This window comes from Manis javanica, chromosome 2 (assembly GCF_040802235.1).
Source record: "Manis javanica isolate MJ-LG chromosome 2, MJ_LKY, whole genome shotgun sequence".
In the NCBI taxonomy this organism is placed as follows: Eukaryota; Metazoa; Chordata; class Mammalia; order Pholidota; family Manidae; genus Manis; species Manis javanica.
Genome location: NC_133157.1, coordinates 219290059 through 219304756, shown reverse-complemented (window position 1 = coordinate 219304756; position 14698 = coordinate 219290059). Strand labels below are relative to the sequence as shown.

Here is a 14698-nt window from a genome sequence, read left to right as displayed (position 1 = left end):
CATGAACATTACCCTGCCTTTTGATGGATACCAATTTGAGATGGGTCCCTTCGCTTGTGTCCAAAAGAATCCTGACCAATACAAGAGATTTCATGAATTCTTTGAAATAGTATGCAATTTTTGTAAATAAGCATAGGTATATTTTCCTAGGGAGAAGATCAGAAGTCTTAATGGATTCCTGAACTAAAACAACTAAAACTGTTGGAATCCAAAGCTCACATTTTACAGATGAGGCAGTCGAGGTGCATGTCAAAAGAGTAACTTGCCTCTGGTCACACAGCAAGAAGGTGACAGAACAATGACCAGAATTCAGTTCTGTGACTCGTCCTAACCCTCCATCTCCCTCCTCACCAGGAAAGCCCACCTGTGGACACTCAAAATTACTAGGGAGCTCCTAACCATCACCAAGTGCAAGCTCCCCTAGACCAAGTAAGTCAGAATGTCCTGGGAGGGGGATTTTTTTCACCAGTGTTTTAAAAAGCTCCCTGCAAGATTCTACCATGCAGTTAGGATGAGAACCCCTGCCTTACAACATGAAAACAATGAAGAAACACACACAATTCAACTTATCTAATTATCACTAGTAAACATTAAATAAATACCTTATTAACATAAATTAAATATCGAACTCTACCCAGGCATTGTGCTGGGTGTTGAGGTGCAAAACTGAAAAAGACATACAACTGAAAAATACTTCATGTCTTATGTAGAAGTAAGTAAGAACCATCCATCCAAAACAGGACTACTTTTTGTCTGCAGCAGAATGGAATTCTTGGAAGCCCTGCCTTCAACCTCTCAGCCACCTAACTCTCTCTTGGGCTCTCAAATTAAGTAAATAGTTCCTTTAGGAGATACAGTTGAGTGTTTACACTGGTTTGGCACAGTCTGGCAATGTATCACATTTGAGTATATTTACAAAAAGGGTAGCATTTAAGGGTAGAGTTTTTGTGCAACTGGAGTTAAATTCTATTAGCATAAAATTGACTGCTACATCAATAAGATGTTTTATATAAGCCTCATGGTAACTACAAAGCAAAAAAAAAAGGTAGGTTCACAAAAGATAAAGGAATGAAAGTACACCACCACGGCAAATCATCAATTCACAAAGGAAAGCAGCAAGGGAGGTAGAAAGGAACAAGGGACTTACAAAACAGCTAGAAAACAATAAGATGGCATTAGTAAGCCTTTACCTATTAAGAATTACTCTAAATTTAAATGAATTGGATTCTCCCATCAAAAGGCATAGAATGGTTTGATGGATGAAAAAACAAGACTGCTATATGCTGTCTCTAAGAGACTCATTGCAGCTTTAAGGACACATGTAGGTCCAAAGAGAAAAGACAGAAGAAGATATTCCATGCAAGCAGAAATCTAAAAAGAGTAGGGGTAGCAATACATTTTTTTTTAAACAGACTTCAAACCAAAAATGGTAACTAAAGATAAAGAAGTTCAGTTCATCAAGAAGATATAACAATCATTAAATATATATGCACCCAACATTGGAGTACCCAAACATATTAAGCAAATACTAACAGATCTGAAGGAAATAACAGAGAAAAAATACAATAATAGTAAGGGACTGCAATACCTCACTTTCAGCAATGGAAAGATCACCCAGACAGAAAGTCATAAGGGAAACTTTGGACTTGAACCATACTTTAGACCAAAAGGATCTGACGGACATATGCAAAACATCCTATCTGAAGCAGGAGAATGTACATTCTTCTCAAGGACACACAAACATTCTCCAGGATAGATCATGTGATAGGTCCAAAACAAGTCTTAGCAAATTTAAGAATACTGAAATCATAACAAGTATCTTTTCCAACCACAATGGTATGAAACTAAAAATCAATAAGGAGGAAAATTCACAAATATGTGGAAATTAAACAACACATTCCTGAACAACCAAAGAGGAAATCAAAAAATATTTTGAAACAAATGAATATGAAAACAAAACACATCAAAGCCTATGGGATGCCACAGAAGCAGTTCTAAGAAGAAAGTTTATAGTGATAAATGCGCTCTATATGCATTAACTCATTTATGCATTACAGCAACATGATGGATTTTATTCACCCTGTTTTTCAGATGAAGAAACTGAGTCTTTTCAAGGCAAAGTTAACTTGCTCAAGATCATACAAACAATAAGTGGTGGATGAGGAATTCAAACTTCCATCTATATGACTTTTCATGATGCTAAATATTTAAAAATGAATGTTTATACAATTGATTTGATTTAATACCAAAAATTATTCACAAAATAACTGTTTAAAACTGAATTCTACTAAAAAGTTGATGTGCATAGGGCCACATTCAGAATGAACTGAGTGCTACAATTGAAGTCTGTTTTCTGTGAATACAAAGCTATGTTCACACCATATTGAAGGGGCTAAAATGTGGACTGTCACCATGTTAAACACAGCTTAATTAATAATAATGTTCTAAATGGAAACAGTAAAATTATGAATGAAGTTGCCTGCCAGCCTTTTTTACTTGGCACAGCCAGCCCAATCTTAGACCCTTATCTGCCTTCATTATGTAGTTGATCTCTGAACATCAGTCACTTATGGTCTATCATTCACGTACAGTTAGCACCCAGAATGCCCTGGAGATTGTATTCCTTTGCACGAACTAGTAACTTAAGGGTAAAAGCTAAATCTACCTTCTTCCTTATTTTCTTTATGATTATTTTTATTGAATTATAGTTGATATTCAATATTATAGTGGTTTCAAATATACAACGTAGTGATTTGACAGTTACACATTATTAAATCTTCACCCCAACTAGTGTAGTTACTGTCAACATAGAAAGGTGTTACAAAATTATTGACTCTATTCTCTATGCTGTACTTTCAACCCTGTGACTAATTTATATTATGGTTGAGATTTTGTGCCTCTTTATCCCCTTCACCTCTTTCACCCGCCCACGCCAACCCCTTCCCCATAGTAACCATCAATCACTTCTCGGTGTCTATGAGTCTATTGCTGTTTTGCTCATTTTGTTTTGTTTTTAGATTCCATATATAAGTGAAATCATATGGTATTTATCTTTCTTCACCTGGCTTATTTCACTTGGCATAATACCCTCTAAGTCAATCCATGTTGTCACTCAATTTCTTATTTTCTACCTCAAATACTCTAGTCCTAGAACAAGTCTTGCACATTCCTTCTTCCATACCTTTGCTTATGCTGTTCTAGCAGTAGTTTTGCTTCCTCAACCTACCTAGGACTAAATCTTCGGTCCTATGCTTTCTTCAAAGACCAATGAAACCCACACAAAGTAAATATAAGAAGCTTAAATATTCCTCTGCTGTCACTGCCCTAGGAGATGTTTAGACATAGGAAGTGTCAAGGGGCTACAAAAAGGAGGCTCCATTTTCAAGCTGGATTTTGTATCAGTCAGCTTTTTTGTATAACAATTAAGAACAGAAATCTTGGTGTCTTATGACAATAAACTTACACATCTACATCTAGAATTGATCTAGGCTGGGCTCCTTTAGTTTTATCTCCAAGTGCAAGTTAGGTGCAGAAATGCTCCATACATTTCTCATTCTCCTTGGTGTATAAGCTTCCTGAGGCATGCTGTTCTCACAGACACACAAGAAATATGGGGGCACTAGAGAGTAAGCCTAATCATGCAAGCATACTTCAAGCTTCGGCCCAGAGCACATCTGCTAACATCCTATTGGCCAGTGCTAGTCACATGGCCAAGGCCAAAGTCTGGGAGTGGAGACAGTACTTTCCTCTCATGTGGAAGTGGGAAGGGAGTGGATATTTGCTAAACAATAAATAATCTCTATAGACACTACCATGTGTTTAAAATGTCCCTTCTTTTGCCACAAAAGGATGGAGAATGTAACCCAAACAAAGAGGCAGAAAACACATCAGGACAGATGGCAGAGAAATAGAACATAGCTGCAGTACCCATGGCCTCTCCTTGGATAAGAAATCCAGTAGATGGAGCATTTTGGAAAACAGGTTAGAAGGCAGCAACGTCTTCTCAGCAAGAAAGTATTACTGGCAGGAACTTAAAGGGAACCAGAATCTGGGAACATCACACACAGTTGAAAGAAGTATGAACTGGACACATTTTGTAGAGAGATTTATTAATACATATCACAATTTGTAAAGCCACATGTCCTTTGATCCAGCAATGCCATGGCTAAGGATGTACTCTATGGATGGACTGTAGTAAATACACACAGTGTACATTCATTTGTTTGTTGTAGAAAAAAAATTTTTAAGTGAAAATAAATACAAGTAGAAGAGAAAGAGAAAACAAATTGGGTACACATCTCCAAAGGCCTGGTTAAGTGAATTATGGTATATCATAGGGGTGTATTATAAAGCTATTAAAAATAATAAGTTGAATCTATACATGCTAATTCATTTATTTAAACAAAAAACTATCATGTCTACCATAAGCCAAATCCTGTTCTTGGCACTGGAGATGTAGCAGAAAATGAGCAGTCTCTCTCTCCTCAAGGAGAAAGAGTAGTGGAAGACAATTAATAAGACAACAAATAAGTAAGATGATCTCAGACAGTGATAAGTGCTATGTGAAAATACAACAGGATGATGTGGTAAAGGCAGCCTGGGAGAAGGACCACCTTAGACGGTGTCTGTGGAAGGCCTCTCTGGGAAAGCAATGTATGAGCTGAGACCTGAATAACAAGAAGGGGTCAACCCTTTCTTGAAGGCTGTAAGATCTAGGGGAAGAACATTCTGGCGAGAGGAAACAGGAAGGGCACAGGCTCTGAGTGGGGAATGAGCCTGGTTTATTAAAAGAAAGGACCAAATGCCTCTGCAGTGGGGGCAGAATGAGCAGGAAAACAGTGGGAAGAGATGAGGTTAGAGAAATATAGAAGTTTCTTCTGTTCCACCTCCTACATTTTTGTCCTTGATTTCTCCATCTGTAAGATGGAGTTACTAATCATTGACAGCTTCTGTCTCCTGGGATTTCTGCAGGAAGTCTGTGCAAAGGGCAGGACAGGTATAATCAGTCCCCTCTTTACAGGTGAGGAAACTGAGATGCGGAAAGCATAGGGACTTTGACCGAAATCGTATTTCGTGGCCAGCGGAATCAGGATTCAAATTCAAGTCTCCTTATCACAATGGTCTTTCCACTGCTGTCACCTCTTCCACCTCCTTTGTGAATTTCAATACACGCAACCCTAAATTCTCAGGCAAGTATTTATAACCTCCAATTCTTTTTTAGAGGGATTTGTCCTCAGTGTTGTTGTAGACAAACTGAGTTTTTCAGTTTGCAGCTTAGAGCCACGCATGGGTTTTATTTTCAATATAGTTTGTTGCTTACATATTTATTTCACCTACCGAAGTGTGACAAGAGCACACGCTGGAAGTGCCCATGCTGTAGAACTTGGACAGGCAGGGAAGCTGGGGCTGGGATACACAGAGAAGGACGCCAACACTGCCCACTCTATGCCCCCAAGCTTGCACAGCCTGTAAACTCTGAGACTAGAATTTGAACTGTTATCTGTCCAGATCACAAGTGTGTACTTTTTTCCAATAATTAGTGTGTGTACAGCAGAGCACCTGACAGATGGTAATAGCTCAGGTAACGTCAGCTGCCCTTACAGTATGGCATACTGCATTGTTAGAAGGGTCTCTCCCCCGTCAGCAGGCAGCTGCTATAATGGCAAGGTATCCACACAAACACCCATGGGACGAAAGAGATGAGATTGTGAGGATTTTGGATGATTCCCATGCCATGAATTCTCTCTCCGCAACCCACACAAAAGCCTGGCAGTCTCACTCCATTTCTCAGAACAGAATCTGCTGGGGACTGGAGATTAATCAGACTTCATTAATTCTGCAAAATAAACCATGACATGTTTACCTTCGCACTCAGAGGCATTATCATAAATCACTAAAATTAAAGCTCACCTGTCTGAGCAGAAGCACAGCCTACACTCAAGCCCAGGGAGCAGAAGGTCACAGCATCAGTGCTTCCCAATGGCTTCATTTCTTTCTGAGCCTTCCTGGGACCAGCAGGACCAGCTGTACACTGCTCCAGTTTGATCATTAACAGTCATGAACATTAGCCCAACAGTTTTGAAGGGGCTCTAGTGCTGTGTTTATTTGTGCTTGGAATAAGTAAAGACTAAGTTACCTTTGGAGATGAGAGGTTTGAAAGGCACTGATTTGTTTTTCCCACCAGAGCTTCTTAAGTCAAAGCCTGAAGCAGCCTTAGAGATCCCGAAAGGATTAGTAATATGTCCAAGGTCACAAAGTCATGAACAGCATATTGGGGACCAGAACCCAGGACTCCTGGTTCCCAGTCAAGTATCTTTCCATTCCAAAGCACCTGCCTAGGGGCTTGGGGTTGATTAGAACACATGCAAAATATGTATTCCCTCCTGGGAAGCATACGCTGCTTACCTTACTCTTGGCCACATGACTTCCTTTGGGCAGGGAACAGAAGCAGACCCCCTGCAGACGGGTGGAAACATGCCTACACACTTGCACAGGCTCTGCCTTTAGCATGAGAAGACTGTACCCTGATGAGCCTATGGGTCCAGGGAAGATGAGAGATTCACGGAGCAGACCCAGATCCAGCCTGCACCTAGTCCTGCCTGGCCTCGACCAGCGGGCCCCCAGCTGATGCATACTCAGGAGTGAAATCAATGCCTCGCTCCGCAGATGTTTGTGGTTGCTTATCATGCAATGGTCGTTGACTGATTCAAGGCTTATCCTGCAAACAAGTGTACAATTCCTGTGATTCAGAATGAGGCATGAGAAGGAGCCTTGGCTTCGGCAGACTTTAATTTGAATATTGGTTTGGGCATTTAATTGCTTTGGGATCTCAGCAAAATCATTAAAACTCTCTGAAACTCAATATCGTGAACTCTGAAATGCAAGTAAGAATATTTATCTATAAGGGGATGCTATGGACTGAATTACATCTCCCCAAAAATCATGTTGAAGCCTTAACACCTCCCAAGTGTGGCTGTACTTGTAGATGGGGCCTATAAAGAAGAAATTCAGGCTAAGCGAGGTTACATGGGTGGAGCCCTGATCTTCTCTCTCTGTCCTCATCTCTGTCTCTTCTCCCACCTTGTGAGGACACAGGGAGAAGGCCAGGAAAGAGTCTCACAGGGACAGAACCCTGCTGATGTTGGACTTCCAGCCTCCAGAAGTGCAGAAATAAATTTCTGTTGTTTAAGCCACCCATGCTGTGGTATTTTGTTAGAGCAGTGAAAGCAGACCAATACAAAGGAGATGATCAGAACCAGAAATTCAGAATTTCTTATTAACTACCTAGCACATAGAGGAATTTAGATCACAAACCTCTAGCTGGAGAGTTGAGAAAGGTCAGTTATAACTACACTAAAATTCCCTATGTCAGAGGTACACTTTCCTCTAATGTGGTCATAAAACCCTGATTTTTAGCTGAGCACATGACACCCAAAATAACAACCCTATTTCCCAGGTTTCTACACAGTGTGATTTCGCTGTGTGGCGAAGTTCTGCCCAGGACATCAGTGGAATGCGGACATGATGACTGGAGTTCCTTTTGGAGTAGGAAACCACATGCCATGTAACACAGAAAGGAGAGACAAGCCTAGGTTCCAATGCCTGGATGCCCACCCTGGACTATGGGCTTCTTTAACACAAGGAAATAGAAGCTAATAATTTGACCAAGCCACTATTATTTAAAGTAACCCTACTCAGCATTCCTTGGGAGCTTATTAGAAATGCCAGTTCTTGGTCTCCCTACAGATCTAATCAGAATCTCTGGGGCCCAGAAATCTGTGTTTTAACAAGCTCTCCAGGTGATTTTTTAAGCTAACTAAAATTTGTGAGGCACTGATTAAGAGTTTTCCAGCACAGATGCCTAACCTGGTAACTGACAGAGGAGTTCTAAATTGCAGGTTTTGTCAAGGACGTGGTGAAGGCTTAAAAGGCAAATGATACAAAGCTAGGAAGGATGGCAAAGGCAGTAACTGACGGTGTCAAGACTTAAAATGATTTTGACAGAGTGGAACACTGGACCAAAGCCCAGAAGGTAAGATGTAATGGGGATATATAAAAAGCAAATCAAAATGTTATTTTGTATTGAAGGGAATATAAAATGTTCTCTTTGCCTTCTTAAATTAAAAAGAAGAAATGTAAAATCACATACTTTAAAATACAGCAAATAGTGCTATAAATCCATGCCAATTATGGCTAGTGAAAGGAACGAGGGAAGGAGAGGTCAGCAAAGAGAAAGCAAAACCCAGAGTAACAGAGACACCAGGTCAAGGACAGAGAAAAAGAGAATTGAGGATCCCATTCAGGGTCATACTGTGGACCCTGAGATGATCTTCACAACTCAAGGTAATCATCACAGTGAGTCACATTCTGTTGAAACTTACCATGTGCCAGGCACTGTACTGCATATTTTACTGCAAATTTATCCTCTCTGGAACTTTATGAGGTAATATCTATTATTATTGTTTCTTCTCAGAGCAGAAACTGAAGCAGAGAGAGGTTGAGTAATTTTCCCAAGGCCACACAGCGACCACAAGGTGGAAGCAGGAAATGAACCCAGGTGGCCAGGGTTTGGGGCTGTGACCTGCAGCCACTCGGTGTACTCTACCCTGCACTGCTTTCCCACTCTTGTGACTGATTCTTCTGATCCAAAGCCTGGCGTAAAAGTGAGGAAATCTACTACCTCATGTAACTGTAAGTCCAGAGGTGGGGTGGGATCCAGATGCCGCATGATAATCGGCTCAAAGACCCCCTCAGACAGAAGTTGTTTCTTCCTGTGTGCTATTGTCCTCAACATCTGGCTGCATCCTTAGGATGCATCTCCTCACAGTGCCAAGATGGCAGCCAGGAGTCTCAAAGTGTTGTGCTTTCTTGTTTGTGGCCAGTAAGTGAGAGGAATCTTGCCTCAAGCATGGAATATATTGGAATATATTTCCCTTAATGCAGTTTTATTGTATCGATGTAGGCAAATGACCATTCTTAGACAATAGGGGTCATCAGTGGGAATGCTATGAGTTGATGGTGATAGATTTCTTAGGACTAACCCTGGAGTCAGGAATGAGGTCACCAAATCAACACTGTGTGGGACCCAGGACAAATGGGCTCCACTATTAGTTGTGATTTCTTCCTTTTTTCTTCTGAAGAAAATCAGGTTTCCTTGATTTTTTTTTGTTTGAATCCTAGCAAAATAATAAATACTAAGAAAATCATAAAATATCCATTAGAAAGCAATTTGGGTATAGAACAATAAACTGCTACTGCTTATTCACTCTTAACGGCCATCTTAACCTTCAGAGGCATCATAGGAAAAACATTTTGGGGCAGTAATTCTTGTGCTTTCCTTTGACAAGTGAAATTATGTTCTGTAGTTGGGAGCAAGCATGTGGTAGCAGTAGCAGGTGTTTTAGGAGAAGGAAGGTATCCAGCATTTATTGAATGCCTCGGTGCCAAGAATGATGGATCATGCTTAGTGGCTTCAATCATCACAAGGAGATGATATCCCCATTTTAGAGATGAGACTACCAAGGGTCAGAATTCTTGTGCAATTTGCTCCATGTTAATCAGCTAGTCAAGTGGCAGAGGTGGATTTCAAACTCAAGTCTCTGATGCTACAACCCAAGTTCACGCCACCACACCATACCAACCCAACCCAGGATCATTTTCATTTGCTTAAGTGATTAGCATCGAACCTTTTAACTTAAATTCTTGGCTTCTTCTTACTGCTCTCTGGCCCATGTTAGTTGTGAGAACTAGTCTTTGCTTGTAACAGATTTTATTAAAATTTCTACTTATTGAACACTTACTATGTGCCAAGAAGTTTGCTAAATGCTTTCTGCATAAAATCTCAGTTTAGCCTGCCAATAACCATGATGCAGTTTATTCTGGAGAGTGCTTTGAGTGCAAGTGATAGACTCCCAGATCAAACATCACGTGCCAGTGGCCACAGCTACAATTCTTCCCCAGTTACGACTTTCTCTGGACTTAACTGCAGCTATCTTCAATTTATCTGGCTTCAGTGGGAGAATCACATTCCACAAGCCATTTCATCCAATTGAAAAGATCTAATTAGTGCCACCTTAATCAATTCAGAGTTTTTAATAGAAGGCCTTGCCTTCTATTGGTCTTTGCCACAAGGCTGAATTTTAATCAGGTCATTGTCACTTAAAACCCCAGTTTTATCTTTGTTTGGAAATCAGATACAAGTATATCCTCTATTCCTCTGAGTCCTCAAATTTCTAGACATTTATATTCCTTTCAATCTCTCCAAAATGGACAATTCTTTCCTAAGCTTAAATTTTTCTGTAGTATGTCATCGTGTCCAGACCACAGCACCTCAGGCATGTAACATTTGGTTTCATAATGTTTTTGCCTAAAACCACAAGCTTATTCAGTACATATCCATGTGCCTTCCCAGTAATCATAGGTGACAGCTTTACCAAATATATAGTCACTAGATAACATGGGTGGCCATTTTTCCATCCTTCAACAACATATTTTTTATTTCCCATTCCTAAGCCCCAGAGTTAATGCCCCATAATTTAGGTTTTCTGCAATGGCAGCATCTCAATTATAAGTCCCAACTGTTAAATCAATCAGCTCAGCCTAATTAATGCGAGAGTAACAGCAAACAAGCCCCAAATCTTTACAACAGGAAAGATAGATTCTTTGCTGATGTCCATGTTCTTCACAGGCTGGCTGTGATTTTACTTCATGTCCTCTTTATTCGAGGATTCAGACTGAAGACACAGACACTATCAGGGACATGCCAGCTTGTGGCAGAGGAAAAAGAAAAACTGTCTGTTTAGAAATGACACATGTATTTTTGGTCACATTCCATTGACCAAAGCAAGTCTCAGTCAAGCCTGACTTCAGTGGGTGAAAATTACTCTCTTCTCACAGGAAAGGGCAGCAGGGAAACCCACTTTGAAGACAGCAAACAATAAACTTTACCCCATAGTGTACTGATAAGTATTTAACAATTGCCCTTGGGGAGTAAAACCCCTGATTTATAGCACCTGCTAATACTATGGTGTAAATGTCCCTACAACTGCAGGCCGATTTCAAACTACCAAAGAGATGCCACTGAATGCAGATTTAGGAAGAGATGTGCCTGAGCAGCTCTTGTGAACCAGTGTGAGCAAGCCACACTGAATCCTCCACCTTAAGTCAATTATTACTAAACATAAGTTGAGCTATGCCCATTCCACAGTGAACATGAAATCTTGCTATGGACTAGAGAAAGGGAGACACACCAGGAGAATATTTTATGACTCAGCATAAACCTGCTTTAAACCTAAACTAAGGATTTGCCATAGAGATGAGGAGGATTTAGACAACTCAAAATTAAGTCGTCACATTATTTGCTATTCCTGTAATAATTGACAAATTCAACTGGAGAGGAAGAATGTGAGGCTGAAATAAAAATACTGTTTTGCCTCTATAAATAAAAGTCAGTCCCACGTTCCTCTTTTGCAGAAATTCTTATTAAGAATTGGCTCTCTTCCAAGAAAAATATGGTAGTGATCATTCAAAACCCTTTAATTCCAAGTTATTCCTGATAGGACCTGCTGAGTGAGTATACTTCTCTATTTTTGTATATGTTCACAATTTTCCAGTAAAACGTTTGTATGAAATGTCCCTGAGCTTGGAATTAGCTCTTACATACATCAGTATTAAGTTTTTTTTTTGTTGTTGTGTGTTTTTTTTCAAAGAATACCCTTTAAGTGCACTGACATCACCCTGAGACAGTGGCTTACTTCCTGTGAATTTGTTTCCCCGTCGGCAAGATGGGATCACAACTCCTACCTTGTAAGGCTGTTTTGAAGCTTCAAACATCTGTCATACATACAAGGTGCCCAAAGAGTATCTTGCACATGGTAGTCACTCAACAAATAATCATTATCATGTACTATGAGGATACTGATCAGAATTATCATGATTATTATTGAGCCATGGGTCTAGAGGTTTGAGTTACTATTTAAAATAGACCGGGGCTTTATTCAGTAGCTACAGAGCAGTTAGCAGGAGTAATTTGGCTGTTGATTTTGAGTACATCTGACAGGAATGACTTTTGCAGCACCCCTGGAAGCCTTGATGTTATTGTAATTTAACAAAACTCATCTGTGCAGTTGTTAGAGCTTTATGTTTACTGGCCTCTAGCTTGGCTCCAAATGTCTGTCCAACAGAAGGACTGGTTAGTCTCAGGGTAAAATCTTGGCCTGCAGTGGGTGGATCCTGAACCCCATGGTTGGATCCTGAACCCCATCTTCATGGAGAATGGAAAGCTCATTCAACCATGCTCCAGTCTCCTCCATAATGATTCTGACATAAAACATCAAGAGGAAATTCCACCTCCTACTCCACAGTAATTCTGGAGAAGCTGAGGGCCATTTAAACCCAGATGCCTGGCATAACACTGCACACCACATGACGTCCTAGGACAAACACCACAGAGAGATGATGATGATGATTCAGAGAAAGGACTGCAGCCACCTTCCTGGGGTCAACTCATTCATTCTTCCTGAGTTGCTGTGAATAGTCAAGATTGTTATTTCAGACTTCCTTGGCTGAAAACATAATGAGGAGGAAGATGCCGATGCTGATAATGACAACAGTAAAAACTGTGGAAGTTGCCTGAGACTCTGCATCCCACTGTGTGTTATGCATCTGTGTGTGTGACTATGTGGGTGAAACTCTGTATGTATATGTGTGTATTAGTTCCTCCTGAGTGGCTTTTTGAAAACTAATTATCAGCTTCTGGAACTGCACATAACAATTTTCCAACAGGATAGTCACATATAGTAAAGCCATCAAAGACTTGGAAGCAATTTAATAAAGACTACCAGAGGCAGAGGCTCACTATATTGGGTGTCCCAAAATTAAGAATTTAATGGTACTTGTATGAGCTCTCCACAAACTTGGGGTGCAAATACGGTCATAGTATTTACTGTTTTAAGTTAAGCCATTAGGTAAAACTTGCTGCTATAACAAGTAAATCCCTACATTTTCATTTATTTCTTGCTCATGTAACAGTCCAAATGAAATGTTTCAAGGTGAAGATCAACTTTGCTCCACAGAATGATCAGGAATCCAAACCTGACTGCATTCTTTCCTGGACAATAAAAGCATTTACTTCTTCTACTAAAGGTGGTTTCCCTAGTACTCCTAGGAGACCCTAAAAGCAGCTGACTTAACTTCCTAGCACCCCTCCTAATAGGGCTAAGAAGAAAAAAAAGGAAGACTAAAAATGTACATAAAAGCTTTATATTCACTGAGGCATTCTGGTGTAATAGATTGTTTGAAATAATGAACCAGGTGTCATTTCCAGGTTTTAGTGGATGAGTGTTTGAAATAAAGAGATTTTGGAGAACACCTTCTTATGTAAAGTCACATAAATAAACTGAAAAAAAAAAAAAAGCATAGGCTATTTTTTTTTGAGGGAATCAGTTAAGTTTTTCGAAGAATTTTCATTAGTGTTCAATACATTTGTTGAATCCAGACTTTTGAATTATGCCTGGAAGTTAAATGCTCAATTATTTATTATAATAAATAAACAAATGGTAATGATATCCATCTAATAAGCCCTTTGAAATATGCACACATCTTTAGATAAAACTTTGTGCAACAAAATTCATTTACTTTTTTGAGACAATAACTGATAGACATTCCACAAGTATTTATTTATTTGTATTATCAAAGGTATAATCAGGATAATTTAAATTGCCAAAATAGACAAAGTTGTGCCTTGTAACATGTCACTCAGGACACCTATATATGTTTTTGCAAATTGAATACTGTACAGGCCCAGAGGATGTCATTCACATAGACTTCCATATAAATAGCTCCCCCTATAGTTGGGCAGTGCACAGCATGCGCACAGCCGGTAATTTCAATATGTCAGTCTTGGCTGGCTTTGCGAGAGAAGCTGGTTCACCTTTTTGATCACCAGGACTGATCAAACTGGAATTCTGGCTAACTGGGTAGATGCGGGCTCTCACTGCCCAACTTCTCCACCACCTCCTCCTACAAATTTCTGTTCTGGTTAAAGATAATGTCCTTCCCAGAGAGGGGAGAGTGCCCTCCGGTCAAAGCTTTGCTTGTAAACTCTGCAGGAGCTCCACTCAAACTCCTGGCTACTCAATAATCCTGGAGCAAGAATGCCTTGAGGCAGGAACTGATTGTTTTTCCCCTCTTTCTAATGAGGCCCTTAAACATACACCTACAGGATGGTTTTTCTCCTAACTCAACTTTCTACAGATTGCCTTTTAAATACTGAATTCACCTTAGCAGTCCATGAACTGATGTCACTAATTCAAAAACGTTTTCATTGTCTAGCCTCCAGAAGGGCCCCAACTGGATCCTTCATATCCCAAAGGCCAACTTTAAACATATTATCCTTATATGTTCAACATCTATATTCAAAAATGAAGCCATTAAGATTTCAGTTCTGCAAAAATAATTCTGGAAAAAAAGAAAAACAAGACCCTGTCACTTGGGCTAACTTGTGCATATTCACTGCATGTAATACAATCACATTTCTTTCTGTTGAAGCAAAGGGTGCACTGATTTCTCCGATAAAAAGTAGGTCCTTTGGTCATAACAAAACAGGTTAAGAAAAGAAATGCAGAAGTCAGTAGCAACTGCAGGGGAATACTTTCTATAATCGTCTATTTCCAAATTAGGTGAACTCGTAATCAAATCC

The 14698-nt window shown here is 39.8% G+C and overlaps 2 long non-coding RNA genes across 2 annotated transcripts in view; one reads left to right on the top strand and one right to left on the bottom strand.

Moving 5' to 3' along the window:
* The window catches only part of LOC108402392 (uncharacterized), an 83211-nt gene that overhangs the window by 59179 nt on the left and 9334 nt on the right, over window positions 1–14698 (bottom strand). The gene's annotated exons all lie outside the window — the stretch shown is intronic.
* Window positions 7904–12588, top strand: LOC140845478 (uncharacterized). The gene is made up of 3 exons (XR_012124268.1): window positions 7904–8032; window positions 8474–8691; window positions 11709–12588. It is a non-coding gene; the product is annotated as an uncharacterized lncRNA (long non-coding RNA).